At 36.9% G+C, this 22,901-nt stretch overlaps 1 protein-coding gene and 1 pseudogene across 1 annotated transcript in view; one reads left to right on the top strand and one right to left on the bottom strand.

The window, feature by feature from the left end:
• Window positions 1-411: 411 nt before the first annotated feature.
• LOC127639502 (transmembrane 6 superfamily member 2-like) lies at window positions 412-22,733 on the bottom strand (annotated as a pseudogene).
• LOC127639854 (protein strawberry notch homolog 2-like) overlaps window positions 21,520-22,901 on the top strand; it is a 62,177-nt gene continuing 60,795 nt past the window's right edge. The window contains exon 1 of the mRNA XM_052122149.1: window positions 21,520-21,662. The gene's annotated coding sequence lies outside the window, so the exon portion shown is untranslated. The remainder of the gene's footprint in view (window positions 21,663-22,901) is intronic.

Raw genomic sequence — 22,901 nt, 5'->3', positions numbered from 1 at the left:
TGTGTAAGTTTTAAATGGCTCAGTTTTGCAGATCATCTGGTTTCACTGTTTATCAGTGAAAAGAGTTCAGAATTTTTTTCTGAAACCCACCTCCATCCCAGAAACACAGGTCTAGATCTACAATGCAAAAAGTCTAAATGGTACCAAATCTAGGCTTAAGTTCTTCTATGCAATATATCCTTTTATTTATAGTATTATATTAATTAGAAATTATATCAATTCTATTTTATATATAATACAAAATATATTATATCATTTCTAATTTCTTTTCATTTAAGTTGCTTAGCAAAATTGCAGATTTCATTGATGCTTTCTTGCTTTGCAGCATCTGCAGTGATTCAGATTGCAAGATCTCGCAAATGCACAGTATAGATTTGAAAAAATATTGGATTGGGGTTTTTTTGTACATTTTCAGGGCCTCACCTGTAAGATTTCACCTGCAAAATATACCGTCCAATCCATCACCCAGGTGCAGCCAGGTGTACGCAACCCATATGCAAATGAGCCCAGCATTGAAAGTGCATGGAATAAGAGGAGCAACATCTGTAGCATAGACAACATCACAATACAAGTATTTTTCTACCTGTGTGTCAACAGTACCAGCACTGCCACTACACACCAGTGCTTTGATGTCAAGTGAATGAAGTCCGACTCATCTGTTCTCAAGGGCACCATTGCTGTTGCAACTCATGTACTCCATCTGAATACAGATCAGGTTGACTGTATAGAGTTCCCCTCATTATTCACACATTATTGTGGTTTAATCAAAAGCACAAACATTTGGGCGTATCACCCGTGATTAGGGACTAAACAGTGGCTGTTTGTGTTGCAAATGAAACATAGTGACTTTCATAGTGAGTTACACTGAGGTGTGAAAGTCATGTTTGCACGGTAATGGAATCCTGATTTAGCTTTGGAGAATTACTTATTTACTTGACTGAGCCGTTGATGAAACTTAATGAATAAGGAGAGGGCCTGGCACACATGGCTTGATGTTTTTAGAGGAGAAAGACTCAGCAGATGTGGATTGTTGTTATCACCTTCAATGATGAAGGCCTGAAAGCAAATGCTAAACTCTCACTCGCTCTGAAAAATGCTCTGTGATCAATATAAAAGTTTCACCCACACTTAAACTCAGTAGCTGGGTTGCACAAAATCTTTAATTTAAGAATTGGCTCAACTTCATTTAAAGGGTTAGTTCTCCCAAAAATGTAGATCCTCTTCCAAGATGTGTATGTCTTTCCTTCCTAATCAGATTTTTATAAGCAGATTTCAGCTCTGTTTGTCCTTATAATGCAAGTAAATGGTTCCATCAGGCTGGTGGCTGTTTGACGGTCCAAAAGGTATATTTAGACAGCATAAAAGTAATCCACACGACTCAAGTTGATCAATTAACGTCTTCTAAACCGAATTGATACGTTTGTGTAAAATATAAATAGATAATTAAAACTTTATTAACTTTTAAAAATCGCTTCCTACCAGCAGTCGATCAGTGACGACGCAATGGCGCGTTCACGCGAGAAGTCAGAAGCGTGCACGTTGTTTACAACAGAGTCACGCAAGTGTTTGTTCATTCAAACAGCAATCCAGCGTTGGCTGGAAGCATCGATTTAATGTTAAAAACGTTTAGCAATTTGTTTCTTACGCAAGCATATCGATTTGCTTCAGAAGACATGGAGTCGTGTGGATTATTTGTAATCTGACTAAATATGTCTTTTGGACGTCAAACAGCCAGCAGTCTGATGGCAGACTTTAATTTGCATTGTATAGACAAACAAAGCTGAAATCTGCTTATAAATGCTTCATTTTGGTTCTGCGGAAGAAGGAAAGTCATACACATCTGGGATGGTTTAAAGGGAAGTAAATCATGCAAGAATTTTCATTTTTGGTTGTTTTAACCCTTTAATGAGTAGAATTTAAATGGGAATGGTAGATAGATCAATTTACTCCATTGCAATTCAAAGAAATTGCAATACAATTACAAAACAGTCAAATTTCAGTAGTCTAACACAAGTTTTGCCACATAACATGAAAAATGTATTGAATAATTTTGACGAATTCAATAATTATGTAATTCATTAATAATTTTGTATAGTTAATAATTATATGTTAATTTAAAATGATACAATTACAATTTCTTTATCATTTATATAGTTCCCTATTAATTTAAATGATGACCTGATATAAGTTTTTTTTTTTTTGATAGGCATAAGTAAAAAAATAAAATCACACCGTCATCAAAATACATTTTAATTTTGCCAGACAGCACCAGAAAATCACATACATTGCATTGTTTTCAGATACCTTTTTAAAATATACATTAACATAAAATGATGAATCTATTGATTACGTAATATATGGAATTATATGAATTTATAAATAGCATCTAATGTTTCAGTTTTGTGTAACCCAACATGTTTAAGAGTAACTGAAATGTATTATTAAAATCTACATTTCATTGAATTTAATTCCCTTTGAACTCTATTTCCTTACAGGAATATTCCTTAAAGTTAAGCTTAATCGATAGTATTTGTAGCATAATGTTGATTAACACACACAAAAAAGTAAAGTCCTCCTTCATTTACAAGAAAATAAATAAATAAATAAATAAAGCAAAATTCATGGTTACAATGAGGCACACAATGAAAGTAAATGGGGCCAGTTGGGAAACAATTAAATACAAACAGTTTCAAAAGTATAGCCACAAGACGTAAACATTACAGTATAAGTGTTAACATGATCTTAGTGTCAGAAAATCAGGGATTTACTGTGTTTACCAGATTACAATTGTACCAGCTTTACGTCACCATAACAACGAAGTTCTAATATTGGCAATAACATTATACAGATAATGATAGTAAGCGATTTTATCAAAATCACATTAACATGTATAAAGTTTGTTTGCATGTATAATGTATAATGGAACATTCCTGTATATTCAAATTTGAATTGCAACTCTAAATCCAGTTTGCTACCTTGATTCAAATCCAATTCAGTTTCAGGAATTGAATCTAAATTTTAAAGTCATTAGCAATAAATACTGAATTCTTCAGAACCTCACCCAGAATGCATAAATATTCTAGCAAACACTCTTGCATCCATGAGCGCACACATTATGTGATCAAATTGTGTCTCTGTGCTCTGTACAAACATACGTGTTGGTGTACCCTCATTTCTTATCAAACACATTACCGCTCATCACACACTCTCTGACTCTCTCCTTGTTGAGAGTTGATGGAGGGGCTCAGTCTGGACTCATGGGTGAGATTAGCTTATCAAGTTCTCACAGCACATATCCAGCCTGATCGATGGGCCACCATTGTGCCTGGGCTCCGGTTAGAACAAGGACTTTGGATAACATATTGACCAAACTAAGACCCAATCCAAACAAAAAACAAAGGTACCTTCACTGTTGGTTGAGACAGTGGGGAAAGATTTTCTTGGACTAACCAAGGTGACAATAAGCCACCCAGGACTGTAATTCCTATTATTGAGTGATAATGATGAGTAATGTCTATTCAGTAGCATACGGTACAGTAGTGTTGGGCAGTAATTTATTAAACGAAAAGTAGTAACTCTACTAAATTGACTATATTTTCAGTACCTTGAAAAACTCATTAGCATGCTACGTTTTCCAACAATAGCAATGACAAAACAATACATCACTGTTTTTCATTAAAGTTAACATAAACAGTTGCACATATGAATTGTTTTAGTCCAACTGAAATCAATCTTTTAAAGTGCATATAAACATACAGTACTAATGAAAACACTCTCCAAATGTCCTGTCTCTTATTTGTAGCTTTAGGAAGTCTGATTATAATTAAAGGATACATTTCAACTTGTCCCTCCTTTTCTTTTCTTTTTTCTTTTCTCCCCAATTTGGAATGCCCAATTCCCAATGCGCTCTAAGTCCTCCAGGTGGCGGAGGACGAATCTCAGTTGCCTCCACGTCTAAGCCCGTCAATCCACGCATCTTATTATGTGGCTTGTTGAGTGTGTTACCGCGGAGACTTAGCGTGTGTGGAGGCTTCACGCTATTCTCTGCGGCATCCACACAAACCTCACCACTCACCACACCGAGAGTGAGAACCACATTATAGCAACCACAAGGAGTTTACCACATGTGACTCTACCCTCCCTAGCAACCGGCCAATTTGGTTGCTTAGGAGACATTTACATCATTTACATTTATGCATTTGGCAGACGCTTTTATACAAAGCAACTTACAGTGCACTTATTACAGGGACAATCCCCCCAGAGCAACCTGGATTAAGTGTCTTGACACAATGATGGTAGTCAGCGCCTTTACTCACTGAGCTACCCAGGCAATCCCTCCTTTTCTTTAAAAAAACAAAATCACGTTTACAGTGAGGCACTTACAATGGAACTGAAAGGGGCCAATCCATAAATGTTAAAATACTGACTGTTTCAAAAGTATAGCCACAAGACGTAATCATATTTATAGTGTGATAAAATTACTTCTATCAGGAAGATATGCAGGCTTGAGTGAAATTTAAGATGACATTTATTTGTTAAATGAAAAACGGGAAGTAATGTCTCTCTCTTTGGTGTAGGCCCCGTCCGGCGGTCTGAGGGAGTTGTACCCAGAACCGTCATGTCCTGCCGTAGATATGAGGCAGGGGCTCAACTGGTGGTGGTGGGGTGGTGGAGGTTGCCTGTGTTAGCACACTGAAACAGCAATGTGATAGATTGTGAGCAGACTTATAAAGCAACAGCTTACATGTGATTGGCTAGGAATTACCCAGCTAATGATGTGATGATGTACAGCTGCTAGTCTTCCCGCTAGAACTATGCTGTGCTTCCATTTACTAACCTTTTCTGTGTGAAGTAATACCCAATTTGACAACTTCTTGACCTTTACAACGTAACCAAAAAAACAGTTATTTAAACGATGCTGCATCTCAAATAATACACCAAATTTAACAGATGAATTAATGTAAGTGCTTTTATAAAATTATAAGCTTCACATTTCTGCTTTTAAATCCTCCAAAAATTTTCCACATTCACTTCCATTGTAAGTGCCTCACTGTAACCTCGATGTTTTCTTTTATTTAAAGAAAATGAGGGAAGAATCAAAAAGTTTTTTGTGATAATCAACATTATGCCACTCATGCTCTTGGTTGAGCTTAACTTGTATTGGATCTGGAATATTCCTTTAAATAGCTTCAATGTAGTTCGCTACGTCTTGTTAGTAAATTGTAGTGTAGCTATCTACTTTTTTAAATACTTGACTAATATAACTACTTTTAAGTATGAATAGCTTGTAGTTTGAGAAGCTACAGTTTCGAAGTAGCTTCCCCAACACTGCAGCACATTCATTTAAAGAAGTTTAATACTATAAAGCTTAAGATATTAAGACGCAGAGTATGCTTTGGGGTTTGCCCTAGACAGTTGCCTGAATGCATTTGTCTGAAGCTGAATGAATGTGATTACTTTGAGAGTTTTAGGTTAGTACTATTTAAATTTGCACACACCATAAATTTGGCGAACCCAACCGGCTCCTTCAAGTATATTCTCATTCCCATATTTCTTGAGGATTTCCAGAGGGCAAATCAAGAACTGCCTGCATGGAGAGAGTACAGTACACCTTAAAGTAGGTTTTCAGCTCATAGCCAAGTATATCCAGCTGACAAGATCAGCTTAGACATCCATGGTTGACCATGGAAGTCTTACTGGTTATTTAAGAAGCCTGGTGGGAGCACCAGCACACCAGTGTCCTACTGAGCACTCAGACAACATCCAAAACATAGCCAAAACAAGTTATGGTAACCACAAAGTCTGAATTTACCAGTCCTCTTAAAGATTGTGAAACCCATGGCAGCTAATAGGTAAATCACAAACAGCAGATCCAGGGGGCGCCAGATTAGGGCTATTTTCTGCTCACATTCTGCCTGATGAACACCAGCAACAATGGACTGAAAAACACATTTGATACTATAAAGGAAAACCAGTTCAGTGGTGAAATTTTGATACTTCACTTTGGATGTACCCACAAGAGGCATATCCCACGGTCTAGAGAAAAGAGACATCGCCCCGCATATGGGCACTAGTAATAAGGGAATGTTGAGCCAAAAGGCAGGATGAATCTCTGAACCATATTTACCAGCAAATAAATATGCCGTAGGAAAAGGAAATGCATTCAAGAAGTGTCTTTTATAATTATTGTTTTGCAACAAAAATCTTTTTTTGGTAGAATGTGCTGCCTAGACTTGGAGTTTGCATGTTCTCCCCGTGTTCGTGTTGGTTTCCTCCAGATGCTCCGGTTTCACTCACACGTCCAAAAACATGCAGGTTAAGTGAATTGGAGACTCTAAATTGCCCCATAGGTGTGCGTGAGAGTCCCCGAGCCACTGGGGGTTGCATCAGGAAGGGCATCCATCGTAAAACCTGTACCAAGACAAAAATGCGGATCACGGATGGTCCGCTGTGGCAACCCCTAACAGAAGCAGCCGAAAGAAGAAGAAGTGCTGCTTCAACACAGCAAAAGCATTCCCTGGTTATATTGACTCACCAACCACTATTCTTGGTATAAACACTATCATGTTGGCACACAGTGATCCAGCCCAAAAGAGCCCCAATGTGCGGTATTGTTGCCTGTCATGATAGGACACACTAATTTGACAAGGACAGAAACATCCACTGCCTTTTAAACATAACAGCAAGAACTGACTTGTATTTCATGTTGTGTTCTTCTAAGATAGTGTGACCTTAAAAAAACAGTTCACCCAAAAATGGAAATTCTGTCAATATTTACTGACCCTCATATCAATGTGAACCTGTTTACTGTTTTTTCTTCTTCTGAAGAACACAATAGGACAAATGTGTGCAGTAGTGTCTTTATGCGGCTCTTTCCAAAGGAAAAAGTAATACATATCCTCTGAGGCGATACTGTATGATAGGTTTGTGTGAGGAACAGACTGAAATAATTATTCACTCCCTTGCCTTCCCCCAAAGCTGGTGTAATATTTGCCCAGAATTCAAGATTAGCGCGTTGTGTTCAGCTAACGCATACATGAAAATCAATGTCATTTTGGTATTGATGACGTTGACGAAGCCAGCATACAGCTATTCTACAAATGTAATTTACTGTAGGGGTTTTACAAAATCCACACAAAAACTGGACTGCTGCCACCCAACTTGAAAACAAATGTTGGTCTTATCTTGTAATATTAATATCCAAGTGCCCTCGACTAATGAACTCAATAAAATATATTAGCCAAATATTTTGGTAGAAAACATCCCTCACACCTCACTGCTTTGGCTTTGTCTCTGGGCCAGTGTCCTCATCTCTTCATTGAAGAGACTATTTTGATTGTTTCATTTTTTTTCTTTTACTAAGTACTATTGCTGCCAACATGGAAGGTTATAATAACTATTAAAAAATAAAATTGTAATAATTAAAAACACAATTCAAAGACATACTGATTACTGACACTGCAAGTTGTTATTTTTGAAACTTTAATTGATTACCCCTGCTCTAAAACATCACTTACACACATACATAAAGTGAGACTATAACACAGAGCTTTGAGGGAAAAAAAAACAATAAATCAGTCACAATGCTAAATACACAAACTCAGAAATGAAGGGGTGAGACGATAACACACTCACAATGCAGAACACACACACACACACACACAAACAGAACCAGTGCATCAATAAGCTCTACTTTTTGCTTGCTGCAAAATGTTTACTCTGATTCTTCTGTTTTATACTCTAATTGAATTTTCAGAATTTTGCAGTTCATTTCTGTTTCTTGATTTACATTTAAGTTATTACATTTTATGTTTTAAATATTTTATTGGTAGAAAAATGATTATTTTGTGTCTTCACTTTGTAACACCATGATCAGGTTTGATTGCAAGCATTATGGCATTAACTGCAAAAACGGACACTTCAAAAACATTTTTAAATGCTATACTTTGACAAAAAATTGTTTGATAATGTCTAAATATATATCCAAATGCATATCTTGAGATCAAATATAAAATAAGGTTACAACAAGCCATCTGACTACACAGTAGGTGGCTACAGCCATGTACTGACTGGTACTGGCATGACATAGTCAAGTTATTTATATTTTTCACCAGATAGCAGCAACCTGTCACCAATTTATGTCACATTCTTATATTTTCTTCATGTTTGAAATTATATACACAAGCGTAGGTTCAGAATTTTTATTTTTATTTTTTCAAAAATGTGCTTATTTGCATATGCAAATTAATGGTCCATTTTAGAAATGTAAATGTAAATAAAATAAAAATACCATAAAATCCCAAAAGAAATGCATAAAAGGGGGTTACACATCTGACCCTTCTGGTAAAAAATGGCTGTGAATACCAAAGGTAGGTGCCATTTTTAAATACCATAGGAGGGTAGAATAAACATGGGACGAGTCGAAATAATTTTTAATCCAGATTATGCCACAAATTTGGTCGATTAAACTTATCCTGGAACATTCCTTTAAAGTGAAAGAAACGGGAAGTGTAAAAGTAAAGAAAGGCGTGTTATTGTAAGACATTTGTGTAAATACTTTTCTTGTATCCAATTTCATGGTTGGATTGCCAGACTAGATAATGTAAACTGCCATTCTGCCTGCATCTATGCGTATCTAACTGACAGCCTCGTAGATTTGATGGCTCAAAGAGAAACACTTCTTACCATCATCAGAGTCTGATAGTGACAGCTCGCATCCCTTTCTCCACAATCCAGACCCGTTTAATCAGCGAGGCTAGGAAAACAGAGATTACCTGTCTGTCTGACAATAGTTTAACTGACTTCTGCCAATGAAATGCCAGTCTTGGTTTTTATACTGATCCCTATGAGGTTTATTTGCATTAACATTTAAGGTGCACTCACTAATTATTTTCCTAATTTAAAAAAGTTTACTTCTAATGAAATTAATAGCAAATTTTAACACACAGTATGTATGAAATCATGACCACTCATGTGAGATGAATAGTTCAGTCTTTTCAGTAAACTTATTAAAGCTCTTTTATTCTACATGGGGCAGGGACACCTCATGTGGCAGCCATGTTAACTTCACATGACCAGTTGAATACTACTCACTTAATCTCAGTAACTGCCCTGTTATTGGATACTTTAATTACTGGATTCAATTAATCCTGGTTTACTGTGCATAGTGAATTTCTACAATGGCATGTGTAACTGAAAACTACTGCGTTTGAATGATGCAGCATCCAGGCCACTAGGTGTCAGTGTAAGCCATACTTCAAAAATTACTGATTGGACCTTTAAAGAAGGAAAAAAGTGATGAATTAATTCTGGTGTGAGTGACCTAGAAAGTGGAATCTTTTTTGAGCTGGGATTCAAAACTGTTTTATGCATCACACTTTCATTGAGAAATCAAACGGATTCGTATGAGTTGGCTAAATCATATAAAATCGTGTGAAATCTAAATTTACAACAGAAAATAAATTGACTCTGTCTCTTCTACTTCTGAAACCCGACAATTACTTCCTTCCATCATACACAACCAGGGCCATAGCAAGTAATTCTGGGGCCCCTGACTGTATATAGTTCTTGGCCCCTTACCTATAGTATACAGTATCCTATATATAAAATGTAATAAATGTATCCTATATATCAATCACTAAAACGTTTAAAATATACAACATGCCATCTATATCAATGAATAAATCTCTCTCTCCAGCACGCACAGGAGTGTGTTGCGTTTGGATTAAATGTCAACCTTATATGAGTTTAATTATTATTTTTAAACCTTGGTGTGCCCACATGGAGCTAAAATAGTCCTGAATCAGCTTTGTACTGCTTTAAAGGTGCACTAAGTATGTTTTCGCTAATTAAAAAGTTTTACAAATAAAAACATGAATAGGATTTTTTAGAAATACCAGCTTTAACCAACATTGGTGTAAAACAGAAGGGAGCACACACTCATTGCACTTGGCTCTTTAGCTGTAATAAGCCACCGAATTGTATCACAGGAACTAAATTATCATGTTATTAACCAGTTACCTGAATTTAAAAGTAATGCCGAAATTATTCCTGAACAATTGAAAGGGAAACCCCATTTATGATTATGTTCTGCAAAAACTTCTGTTCCTTTTCGTTTTTTGTTTTCCTTCCTTAAACCATTTCTCGTACCTGCTTTTGAGACTTTATTTGAGTGTCCAACCGTAAGGTGGAGAGGATATTTTCTATTTTGAGGGTGAAACAATCATTAATGTCAGTTTAAGTTCATACCATAGAATAAAGAGTCTTTAGGAAGATTGTAGTGAGTAGACCAAGAGAAATACTGCCACAAGAGCAGCCACTCCAATTTCCAGAATAACCACTGACCTGCATGTAGAAAAATGACAAACAGAAATCAAAAATTACCATATTAACTTTTCCTTTTGCTTAAATCCCAACAGAAACACATTAAAATACTTAGTGGAGTATCAGACTCACCATTATCAATAATGCAATTTGCCAGCAAAGATCAGTTTGGGAGACCAGTTAAGTCCACCAAACAAGCTTAGGCTAGTTTAAGCTGTTTTAGCAGCGTGCTTAACGTTTTCAGCATAATTATTTTCTGATAAATGTTTCCACATTGTTTTTCTGCCAATTACTCTCCACCTATGTGTATGTGAGCATGCTCTTCCTTATCTTGAATTAGTGAACAGAGATGAATGGGTTGGCAAACTGTAATTATTCCAACACCCAGATTGCCGGCAACAAAGTTCGAAGAGCACATGATATATATCCTGCCTTAGTGAGATGTGATTACTGTGATAAGAGGAGCCATTCAGACAGTGTACACTTCTTATTTTTAACATGGGAGTTGATACAGCCTCTAGACAAGACTGTGGCTTCTTATATGTATATGAATAAATGTTGGCATGGTGATATTAAAATACTTTGATAAATGTGGTTTAAATGAGTCAATCTCTTGGTGGCAAGAAAGAGGTTGATAAGTTTTTACCCGTGACCTTCAGCCTAACAATATGGGAAAATTGAAATTCCACATTTATAAGCATACAAATGTCATCACTTTCTGTTCAAAAGTCTTTTTTTTTTTTTTTTTTTTTTATAAAAAAAGGTTAGAAAGAGATATACACACAAATGCTTCCATCTATAATCTTCTTTGCTTGTACTGGATTTAATTTACTACATCATGAAAATGGCTGGAATTATGTCAAATTGTTTTCAGTTTGTAATTTAAATAGTAATCATACAAATAACCAAAATACCTTAGATCAATGCAAAACCATCACTCAGTCAACAATGCTACAATCTTTCACTGCCCTCATGTGGAAGAGAAATAGAAGCAAAACAAACTTCGGCATGCACAAGTCTGTGTATTATCTGCAGAAAAGTACACTGTAGACCCTAATGTTGTCTACTGGGAAAATCAAGTTTTCTAAATAAACATAGTGTTGGTCAAGCTACTCAAAGAATGTAGCTAGCTAAGCTACCAACTACTCAACAGAAAAATTGGTTAAGCTAAGCTAAAAGCTACACTTCAGAAAAAGTAGCAAGTTACACTACAAGTTACACTCTAAAAGTAGCTTGCTACATTTAAGCTGCCAGGGTCCTGTCCAGGTCCACGAGGCAGCGTCTGTGGCCGTCGGTCTTGGAGAGAAATCGACCGCATCCAGGAACAACACAGGGGCGGAAAGGCATCTTGAAAAAGACGCATCCTGAAAAGAAGGTTCAACGCCGCTGTGTATTGCTCTTTTGTGAGTGGAAAACTCAAACTCTGTTAGGAGGAGAACACTCTTGTAACAGTGAAAACCGCTGTCAAAGTGCCCAGGGGCGTAGACTGCACAGCGTGCAGACAGAGCGAACACCAGCTGGAAACGCGCCGTAGATCCAACAGCAATGCTTCTCGCTGACAGAGGTGAGTGAACCAGTGGTGAACTTCAGCTTCCTTGTTACACAACCTTTCGGCTCTGAAGAAAAATTCTGAATGGCACTCGCTGACCCGCTTTCCTTTATACCCATATGTCCGGGGCGGGGCATGCAAATTCTGCCTGCCAACTTGACATTGTCCTTTTCTCAGGTTCAGAGGTATGTTTGGCATCCCAGGAAGACCCCTTGTGTCACTTCATTTGACACAACGTCGAGTGAATGACAGAAGGGGAACCAAGTGTTTTATGTTCAGTCCCATCATGTAGAAAGAATTATGTTACAAAAATGTTTTAACATAATCTATAATAGCCAAATAAATTACAAGAATACTCACTCTTGACTTGCAGGAACATTGTTCATATTACATAGGATGCCAAGAGCCGTCAGAGAAATCTGAAAAATTTATATTTCTTGTGCCATGATGTCCCGCTAGAAAACTAAAACTTCAGTAAATCAGTTATTCAGTTCACAGTTATCCACAGTTGAGACTCTGCAAGTTGTAAGAAATTCTTACAGCAAGATCTACATAAAATATACCCTGTACAAAAACTTAAATTGTATATATCTATATTATATACACTGGTGGCCAAAGGTTTGATATAATGTAAAGATTTTGCTCTTATCGAAAGTAATTGGTACTTTTATTCTCCAAAGTGGCATCCAACTGATCACAGTATCTAGTCAGGATATTAATAATGTGAAAAATTACTATTACAATTTGAAAAAAAAATTCAGAACATTCAGAAATGTTTTTAAACTACTTCAAAGAGTTCTCATCAAAAAATCCTCCATGTGCAACAATGACAGCTTTGCAGATCCTTGCCATTCTAGCTGTCAGTTTGTCCAGATACTCAAGTGACATTTCACCCCACACTTCCTGCAGCACTTACCATAGATGTGGCTGTCTTGTCGGGCACTTCTCAGGCACCTTACAGTCTATCTGATCTCACAAAAGCTCAATGGGGTTAAGATCCATAACACTCTTTTCCAATTATCTGTTGTCCAATGTCTGTGTTTCTTTGCCCACTCTAACATTTCCTTTTTGTTTTTCTGTTTCAAAAGTGGCTTTTTCTTTGCAATTCGTCCCATAAGTCCTGCACCCCTCTCTCTTCTCTTTACTGTTGTACATGAAACTGGTGTTGAGTGGGTAGAATTCAATGAAGCTGTCAGCTGAGGACATGTGAGGCGTCTATTTCTCAAACTAGAGACTCTGATGTACTTATCCTCTTGTTTAGTTGTACATCTGGCCTTCCAAATCTCATTCTGTCCTTGTTAGAGACAGTTGTCCTTTGTCTTTGAAGACTGTAGTGTACACCTTTGCATGAAATCTTCAGTTGTTTGGTAATTTCAAGCATTGTATAGCCTTCATTCCTCAAACAAATGATTGACTGATGAGTTTCGATAGAAGCGGTTTCTTTTTTGCCATTTTTGACCTAATATTGACATTAAGATATGCCAGTCTATTGCATACTGTGGCAACTCAAAAACAAACACAGACAATGTTAAGCTTCATTTAATGAACCAAATAACTTTCAGCAGTGTTTGATATAATGACAAGTTATTTTCTAGAACCAAATAATAATTTAGCATGATTACAGGATAAGGTGTTGGAGTGATGGCTGATGGAAATGGAGCCTGTCTAGATGTGATTGTTTTTCAAATAGTGATGGTGCTGTTTATTACATCAGTAATGTCCTGACTATACTTTGTGACCGGTTGAATGCCACTTTGGTGAATTAAAGTAACAATTTCCTTCTGAAACAGCGAAATCTGTACATTATTCCAAACTTTTGGCCGCCAGTGTATGCAATTCCACCTCAAAGTCTCAAGGACTTTGCAAGTAAATAATTGTACAGGTCTACTGTATTTCAGGCTAAAATACATTTCTGCTTCCCGAGAACACCCTCTTCAAAAAAAAAATCATAACCCAGTTTACAATACTGTAGACCTGGGTGGGCTGCATCATATTAGAAGAAGAATCAAGCCAAACAAAGGTGCTTGTGGAAAAGTACATAATTTGATTTTGTCATACATTTACATAATCATGTTTACTTTTGGTCTAATTTTTCAAAGGCATGTGTGCCAAAAAAGGAAAGCTCTGCCAAAGCAGTGAAAGGACAAGAGGCTTTTGTGTGTTTGTGTGATTCTGTGTAAGCCCAGGAATGTATTTGTGAGCTGCTTTGGGGATGAAAGTCTTTAAAAAAATTACATGAAAAATTGCTGAGTTACAAACGTTTGCTAGAGATGCTAAATTATTATAAGACCTATTCTAAATCTATTATTACCTATAACCCATAATTAACATATTAATTATTCATACAAGCAGAATTTGGGTAGAAGCATTGACCGTACATGAAAACGATGTGTTATTTAAAAAGGCATATGCTATTTGCACCCTGGTTATATGCAATTTACACCCCAGTGCAAATAGTGGCAATTATTATTTGCACCCCAACCCTGGTGCAAATAATGGTAGATAATAATTGTACCCTGGTGCAAATAGTTTCAGATACTATTTGCACCCATATTTAAATAACAACATACAGTATGGGCAGGGCCACATTAATGCACGGGCGTTAACATCACGGTTGACAAACCAACACTTCAATGACCAGCAGAAACAGAGAGCAAAGCCACGCTTTCCATATACTCATATCAAAACAAGCTCTGTTTATGTTTATTGACAGTGGAGGCCTGGAGGGTGATATATCACTATTGTGTCGGGTATTAAACAACAGACTGACAAGATGTGCTCTCAGATACTAACTGAGCCATCTGAAAATGGTAAACACAGGTACTGTATATGTAATTTATTTATGCTGTAAATTCCAACTTGCTCACTCTACTTAAATTTTTTGTGGAAACAGCTTGCACATAAAACTTAACATGAATGTTTTGAGTACACTTGACACAAATTGAGTTTCTACTCAAAGATTTTAAATGGTAAATGGTCTGCACTTATATACCGCCTTTTTAAAAGTGCTTTAAACTGCATCTCATTAACCCATTCACACACACATTCACACACCAATGACGGCAGAGTTGCCATGCAAGGTGCTAGCCTGCCATTGGGAGCAACTTGGGGTTCAGTGTCTTGCCCAAGGACACTTCGGCATGCGGAGTCACGTGGGCCAGGAATCGAACTACCAACCCTGTGATTAGTGGCCGACCCACTCTACCATTTGAGCCACAGCCAGTCAAACTAACATGATAAGTGTTTTTGTGTCTAGTGAGCATAACATTTTTATGTTGTCTTGACATTTCTGACCATTTGTGTAGACTCTACACTAACATTTTGTGTCATGGATTAGTTGGGATTTACAGTGTAGCGTATGCATGTATAGCCAACCATTATTATGTAAATAATATGTCAGGTAGTAAATCAAGGGTGTTAGCACACATTTCTTTCTCAATGGATTTTAGTTGTGGCGACCAGGGACATTTTTCATAATGTAACCGAAAACAAGAACAAAATCTCTTTCAATTGTTCCTGGATGAAAACATTATTTTTAAATGCTGGTAACCGGTTTATGACCGGTACATTTTCTTCCAATAATTATTTTATTAAACTGAAGACCAAAGTGTTTATCAGTAAATTTTCATAATTAAACCACTTCCTGTTGCCCAAAAAAATAGTATTTTCTCATTTGAGTAAAACATGAGGTAACACTTTATTTTGATGGTCCCCTACAGATATTCAACTGACTATAAATGACCTATCAACTGACTTGCTATAGCTAGTAAACAGTGTTTCAACAAACATTCAGTAGACTTTAAGTAGCCTGTACATAGATCTTTATTAATGGCCTACTTACCTTTTTTTGCTTTCCTGCTCGTTTTCTTATTTCACATTTAGTTACCAGACATGGGGACTTGTGACTTGGTGACTTGAAGGTTAAGACTTGAGACTTACTTGAGACTTGCACATGTGTGACTTGGTCCCATCTCTGTTAGTTACCCAAACGAAAGTTTTTTTATTGGAAATGCTTTACTGACTGTTTGTTTCATATTAATTTCCTATCATTACAGAGTCACTTTACTATAATATAGTCTCAACTGTTCATCTATAGTTACCTATCAACATAAAGTGAGCATCTCAGGAATATAATTAACTGACTGCTACACGTCTCCTTTTTTTAAACAAACTATCAACAGATGGTAAATACCAATACTGATAATAACACACAGGAATAGCAGCACCACATTGCAACCAGCACATAGACTTTATGCAAAAGAAATATAAATGTACAGAAGCCGTTTATTCCAACTATTTTAATGAACTGATTTGTATGTCTCACGTAATAATGTAAAGGCTTATAAAACTCCAAAGGCAAAAACTTTTTAACTGATTGAGTCTAACAGAGCAATTAACAGAAATAATAATATCATTTATAAACACCATAATCCCACAAACATTAATTGACCACACGCCAAACCAAAAATAGTATGGCAGTCAGATGGTTGTAAGAATTCCTCCCTCACTCCTCTTCCATAAGGGTGAATTGATTTCTCCAAAATCTCTCTCTCTTCATCTGGAGTGCCATCAGGAATCTCAATCAGCCAGTAATCTTTCCTGGCAAACACTTTCCTTAGATTTGGATTGATGCTGTTCTGCAGCAGGACTTTATATTAAACAGCACCTTTTTATATGTAAATACCTTGCTGTAACGAGCAGCCTCATTTATATCATACGTTGAATAAATCCCTTTTCAAACCAATCTCTTGGGCCTGCTTTGTAACTGGATTCAATGGTGGCTTTAGCACTGATCATGCTGGTTCCATTATAGGAGATGGGCCACTCACCATCCACTGAGTTATTTTTCTATCCATTCAAGCCCAACCAGGCATTTCCATCAGAATACTATCCAGGACTTTTAAAGCAATACTTTACGTTTCCACCCAGTAGGCCATCTGTATGGCTTATTCCCATTAACGCAAACTAAGTAATCTTTTTGTTTGTGCAGTGCAGTCATAATCAAAAGTTGGGTCAAATCATTTTTCCATGTTCACAAACAGTTCTTTGCATGAATCTGGTATGCAAATTCCATGTGGGTTGAGTAGAAATTATGCTGTGAGTCTTTAATGTTTTATCACATTGTTAAGACTCTTTCACAACCATCATGTTGTAAAAAGCAAGATGAATTGCAGACAAAAACCAGTTCACACCAAAAGTGATGCATATATTTGCTGACAACACATTCACAGCTTTACAATAGGTGGCAGCGGTGAACGAAACGTTACCCTATGACCATGTGCTACACCGACGCATTTTGCTGTTGGGCACCATCTCCGTGTTTACAGCTTGATTTCAGCTTGACTTCTTGCTAAAAGTTTTTGATCGCATGGGCCCTCTAGTGGCCAGCCCCCTGGGTAAACACCCAGAAAACCCATTGGATGATCTGCCCCTGCATGCCACTCTATGTGGTGTAAGCTGAAAGGTTCTTTAAATCTGTTCAGATTCTGCCAGTTCTGCTCACATGTGATATGTAAATCCAAAGGGCTCGCATGGTGTAAGCTGATTGGTCCTTTGTAATCCCTTGTAATCGGGCAGCCAATCAATTTGCGTCTCTCTATTTGTCTAAGATTTAAATGGCTCAGTTTTGCAGATTAGCTGGTTTCACTGCAGCTGTTTTTTTTTTTCTCTGAAACCCACCTCCACCCCAGCACCACTGGGCTAGATGTGCATGGGGATTGTTGGTAATGTCTATTTGTGCAGCAGCATATCATACATGCTCGATGCAGCATGTTTTATGTTTTGTCTAATTGTTCAGCACCAGCAGCATGTCTACGCTTTAAGGGTTAGTTCGCCCCAAAATGACAGTTCTCTCATCACATACTCACCCTCATGCCATCCAGGCCTGATTCACAGTCAGCCATGATTCATTTAATCCATGAGTGAAAGTGTACAATAACAGGGTGGTTAAAGAGATTGGGCGTTTTCCAAAATGCAGTTTGCACCCTTGAAGGGCACTGCCGGAAGGGGACGCCACTCAAAGGTTCATTCAAAACTAAAGTATGGAAAATATTTTTTTTCACAAAGAGCCCTTTTACAAGACTGTTAGTGAAGGGTACATTCATACGTTAATTTCATGCTCCCTTCAGAGTGCCCAAATCAAGAGATCTGTCCTTCGAAGTGAGTAGGGCATAGGGATGATCACTTTCAATTGGAATTCACCCATTAAGCGAGTAGCATTCAGCTGGTCATGTGAACTTAACATGGCAGCCCCCATGAGGGGACCCTCTCCATGTAGAATAAAACTGCTTTTATAAGGATACTAGAGACGTCATGGATTTATACATACTGTATGTGTCAACATTGCAAATACCAGAAAATCAGCCTGTTCAAAGGGGGGAAAGTATCACTTTCAGAATAAATTCCATCAACTTCCTTGTAGGAACACATTATTATGTGAAGAATGTACTGAATGCACATAACTCATGAAAGCTCTTTGTATCTACACACTTCATGAGACATATTTTGGATTCAAGAGGAAATTCTTGTCCAAAAGGTGAATAGTGTGCTTCACTGGTTCAATAAAAAGCTATGATAAATATACATCTATGTGGGTCCTCACACCCACACAGTGCTTTAGACAGCAAAACTGACACTAACTGGCTTAGTTCAGTTTCTGAAAGAAAAAAATATAGAATCCTTTAAGAAATGGATCACCTAAAAATAAAACATGTCTTTCAGCTCTGTAGGTCCATACAAGGTAAGTGAATGGTGACCAAAATTTTGAAGCTCCTTAAAGGACATAAAGGCAGCATAAAAGTAATCCCAGTGGTTAAATCTATGTCTTTAGATGCTAAATGATATGTGTGGGTGAGAAACAGATCAATATAAAACAAAATTATATATATAAGTTCTCCTCCTTGTCCAATAGGTGGCGATATGCACAAAGACTGTGAATAACCAAAAACACTAGAATAAGAATGTGAAAGTGGAGATTTATAGCAAAAAACAACTTAAATATTGGTCTGTTTCTCACCCACACCTATCATATCGCTTCTGAAGACATTAATTTAACCACTGGAGTCTTATGGATTACTTTTATGCTGCCTTTATGTGCTTTTGGAGCTTGGTCACCATTCAATGTTGGTCACCATTCAATCAATGGTGATTACATGGTGATACTATGGTTACTGTAATAAAACCATATTACTGTATGGGAAGTTTAGGGTTAGGTTTAGGGGTGATGTTGGTGTCTGTGGCACTCAATAAACACGCTGTAGTGATGCTCCTATACTGTATGTTAGTATTTAATTAGGGGTGTAAATCATATCAGCCATATTTGCACTGGGCTGCAAATAGCATCCAACACTATTTTCGTATTTTAGTGCAAAGATTACGTTTTTGGTAAATTTGGTTGCTATACACTTTGTGCAAATAGTCACTGCCTTTTTTTCAACATTGTAAATCTATGTAGCTATGGCAAATCCCGGAAATTATCACATTTATTTGGTGACAAAATACTTATTTGTCATTTTCTGTTTTGTTCAAGGTGATTAAATCAAAAGTTATTTAAAACTGTCCTAAAGGCCCCCTGTGAAAACACATTGTTTTTCTTAATTGGGGCGAATAGATTTGTTGTGAATACTGTTCAAAGTGGGCTCATATCATTCAGTCACAATGGAGATTCATTTGTTTATAGAATACTTGAGATGTAATGAAATGTCAAATGTGTAAAATTAACAGGAAATTATGCACCCTTTTTAATTTGTTACACAAAAAAGCATCTTGCTGTCTGAAAAGAATACATGGAAAAGTGTTGCCCTATAATTATTGTCCCTTTATCTACACAATATCACTAGAAACCCCCTGGGGGCCTTTGACCCCATGTGTTTATTATTATAATTATTATTATTATTAAAATTATGATACACTTAAAATTATGAATACTTGCATGAGGATAAGACGCATACCAAGTCATATCAGTGGCCTAGAAAAAGCTTTTCTACAGACTGTTTGCTTGGTCCTACAACATAAAATGTCAATAAATGTGTTATTAATATGAGGTGCTTTTTAAATAGTTTTATAGTGTTCAGTAGTAGTTGTAGCAGAATCATTTTGGCATTGTTCCTGTGCACCCGTTTCTATTGTGTTTCTGTGTCTTGATGATCAATTCCTGTTTGAGAGAAAAAAAAATAGCTCTCAATGTAATACTTTTTTTTTCTACTTGATATTATGTTTCCTTTCTGATTTTAGCCCGATATTAGTTCATTTAAGACATGATGAATGGCTGAACAATAAATTGGTTATCATAATTTATTTATTTTATGAGTGAGGTGGGTTGTTTGTCAATGATTTCAGGCAAGATCGCCTGCTGTTTCTGCAGATGTCTTTTAGAATATTTACGTTAATTTATGGTTAACAAGTCAAAAACAGTATAATTAATTAAAGAATAGAATCTTGACCATAAACGATCGATAAAGAATCAAATCTGTAAATAAATATAAGAACGCTAAACTATAAAATACACATGCAAATGAACAATTTTGTAATTATTTAAAAAAGAAAATGTTTTAGATATTCCGCTATAAGTCATCTCGCACTATACCCACCAGGGGGCGCTACAAGCTTGAAACGTGCACAAGTTTATCACTTCACACGATACTGACGTTTAATACAGTACGGACAGACCCCTTCTGACAGGGAGCCTACAAGCTTAGCCTAAAACAGCATAATGCGACGGTCCAATAGACATTCTATGGCGGTACACTGGCGAGGAGTCAAGGGGCCGTTCTTTTTGAATGGCTGTCTATGGAGAAGATGCCTCAGTGTGCTGAATAAACTGCGTTTGTGAGGAAACAGCTCGACAAATGATGGATTCACCACCTTTAAGATAATCTTCAACATGTTGTACATTCAAAAATACTTTTTAAAATTGCTGTTTTATGAGAGAAGTCGCGGATGGTTTTGCGACAGGTGGGTGTCACTTTACGGCTATCCGTATTCATTTGTCCTGTATCCGCAAACGGGGATTCACTGTCGTAACACGTTAGTTGTCTGTTACGCTCTCACCAATGATAGAACCGCGGAGGTTGTAATTTATATAATAATAAAAGGGCTCTGAAGTTTGAAAATCTCCTAAAAGCACACCAAAACTGTGAATCCTATGTAATACATCCATAAATTTGGTTATATTAGATCACAGCTCTTCACGTCATACTACTTCTTTAAAAACTCATAAATGGTGTGCTCCTTTAGTACAATATCTTATTTCGTAATTCGTAATTGTTATTAGTGGAGTCTGACAGTCAGAGAGCGACTCGACCAAACGTTATACGTAGCGAGGGGACGTTCGAACGCGTTCTTGCGCTAAAAACGCAGCGCAACAGAACGCAGGTAGACGCGTTTTTGAAAGTTGACGTTCTTTACAGACACGACGTCTAAAAAACGCGGCGCTCCTGCGCGAGACCCTGAAAAAAACACTATACGTGGCGCAGTGGTCAAAAACTTCCGTCTGTCTATAGTCCTTGTTTACGTAGGAAACACGTTGGGGAAAGAGCGTCGACCCCTAACATATGTCGTGTTGGATTGCGGACTTCAGAACCCAGACAGACGCGTCGCGTTCAGTAAAGGCAGTCACGGAAGTATCAGCTTTCACTTCAACATGGCTTCATAAGAGACGAGTTGAGGAACAACTGAGCCCCATAACAGATCGAAGGCTACTCTTTTTACTTTCCCCAGGGCGTCAAACTTGGACCAAAGCTTGGGATATCTATTCATGACTTTAAACTGAGTACTTTTTTGTTTGTTTAAGGTAAGTCTACTAATATTCATCTAAAACCCGTCATAGAGTTCCCGTCTATAAGACTTGAGAAGAGAAAACTTGTTTTAGTGTCTTGACATTATTTAGTTGTTTTTCACTCTCAGTGTGTATGTGTGTATATATATATATATATATATGTATGTATAAAGTTTGTTAGTTTTTAGTTGGGCTGTTAATGTCTGAATTGCCATTATATAGATTTTATTAGATGTCTATTATATGTTTCCAGAGACAAATATGAGTTTAATTGGTTGTGTGACAAACAACAACTTGCTACTAAACTTGTTGGGTTTGTTAAAAGTTAAATAACCTTTTGACTGTTTGACTGCTAGTTAACTTTCTGTTTTCATTTGAGGAGACTTTAACTTTAAGATGGCATTTATTGGGAATTTGTGTCTGGGAAAAGCTTAAAAAATTTACAAAAAATAAAATAAAAGGTGACATTTTCTATGTTGGTGGCTGAAATACATTAATTTATCAGGGATGAGTGATACTGAAAGTAAGATTGCGAAGTCTTTGTAGAACTGGGCTTGTCCCAACTCATAGTTTAATGTAAAAATACATCAACCCTTGATCGGATATTGTTTAGTTTGGTATCCAGGTGGCTTTTTTTCTTCTTCTCCAGACCACTAATAAATCCATGGAAATAGTGTCTCATAATTCTGCCACAGAGATCCGAGGAAGTGTTTCGGTCCTGTTAGGATTCTCTGATTGGTCACTCTTACTCTAGACTAGAATTATCATATTTCCAAGAATTGCTCTTATGCAAACCGTTTTCCAGGGAATCCATTTTCCAGGGAAAAAGAATGGAGAGGGGTCCTTTGGTTAAGTACATGTTATTCACTCTCATGTTTAATTTGAGGTCTTTGGAGGAGTAAAATTGTAATAGCATTGATATGCTTTTGATTTATTTTAGTGATATCAGCCTGATATCACAGGTCAGATTGTTCGACTGCAGAAGTGACACAACCTTCCCTCCATGAGTTTCTCTTTCTTTGCCAGCAGAGTGTAGAGAAACTCAATTAGAAGTTTCTTTCTCCATTTAATGACGCACACTGACATCACTCTGTCTAGACGGTTACATAGAGCACAGAGGGAAACAAATGCAGTAATTGCTGTGTTTTTGTTACACAAAGACCTGCCACAGAGATCACAGAGAGGGGGGAACATTTCTGAATCTACTTCCTTCTTTCAAGCAATATGCATTAGACTGTTCTGTAATAGAGTGCC

The sequence above is a fragment of the Xyrauchen texanus genome, chromosome 48 (genome assembly GCF_025860055.1).
Source record: "Xyrauchen texanus isolate HMW12.3.18 chromosome 48, RBS_HiC_50CHRs, whole genome shotgun sequence".
NCBI classification, from domain to species: Eukaryota; Metazoa; Chordata; class Actinopteri; order Cypriniformes; family Catostomidae; genus Xyrauchen; species Xyrauchen texanus.
This window is presented reverse-complemented; position numbering and strand designations above follow the sequence as displayed.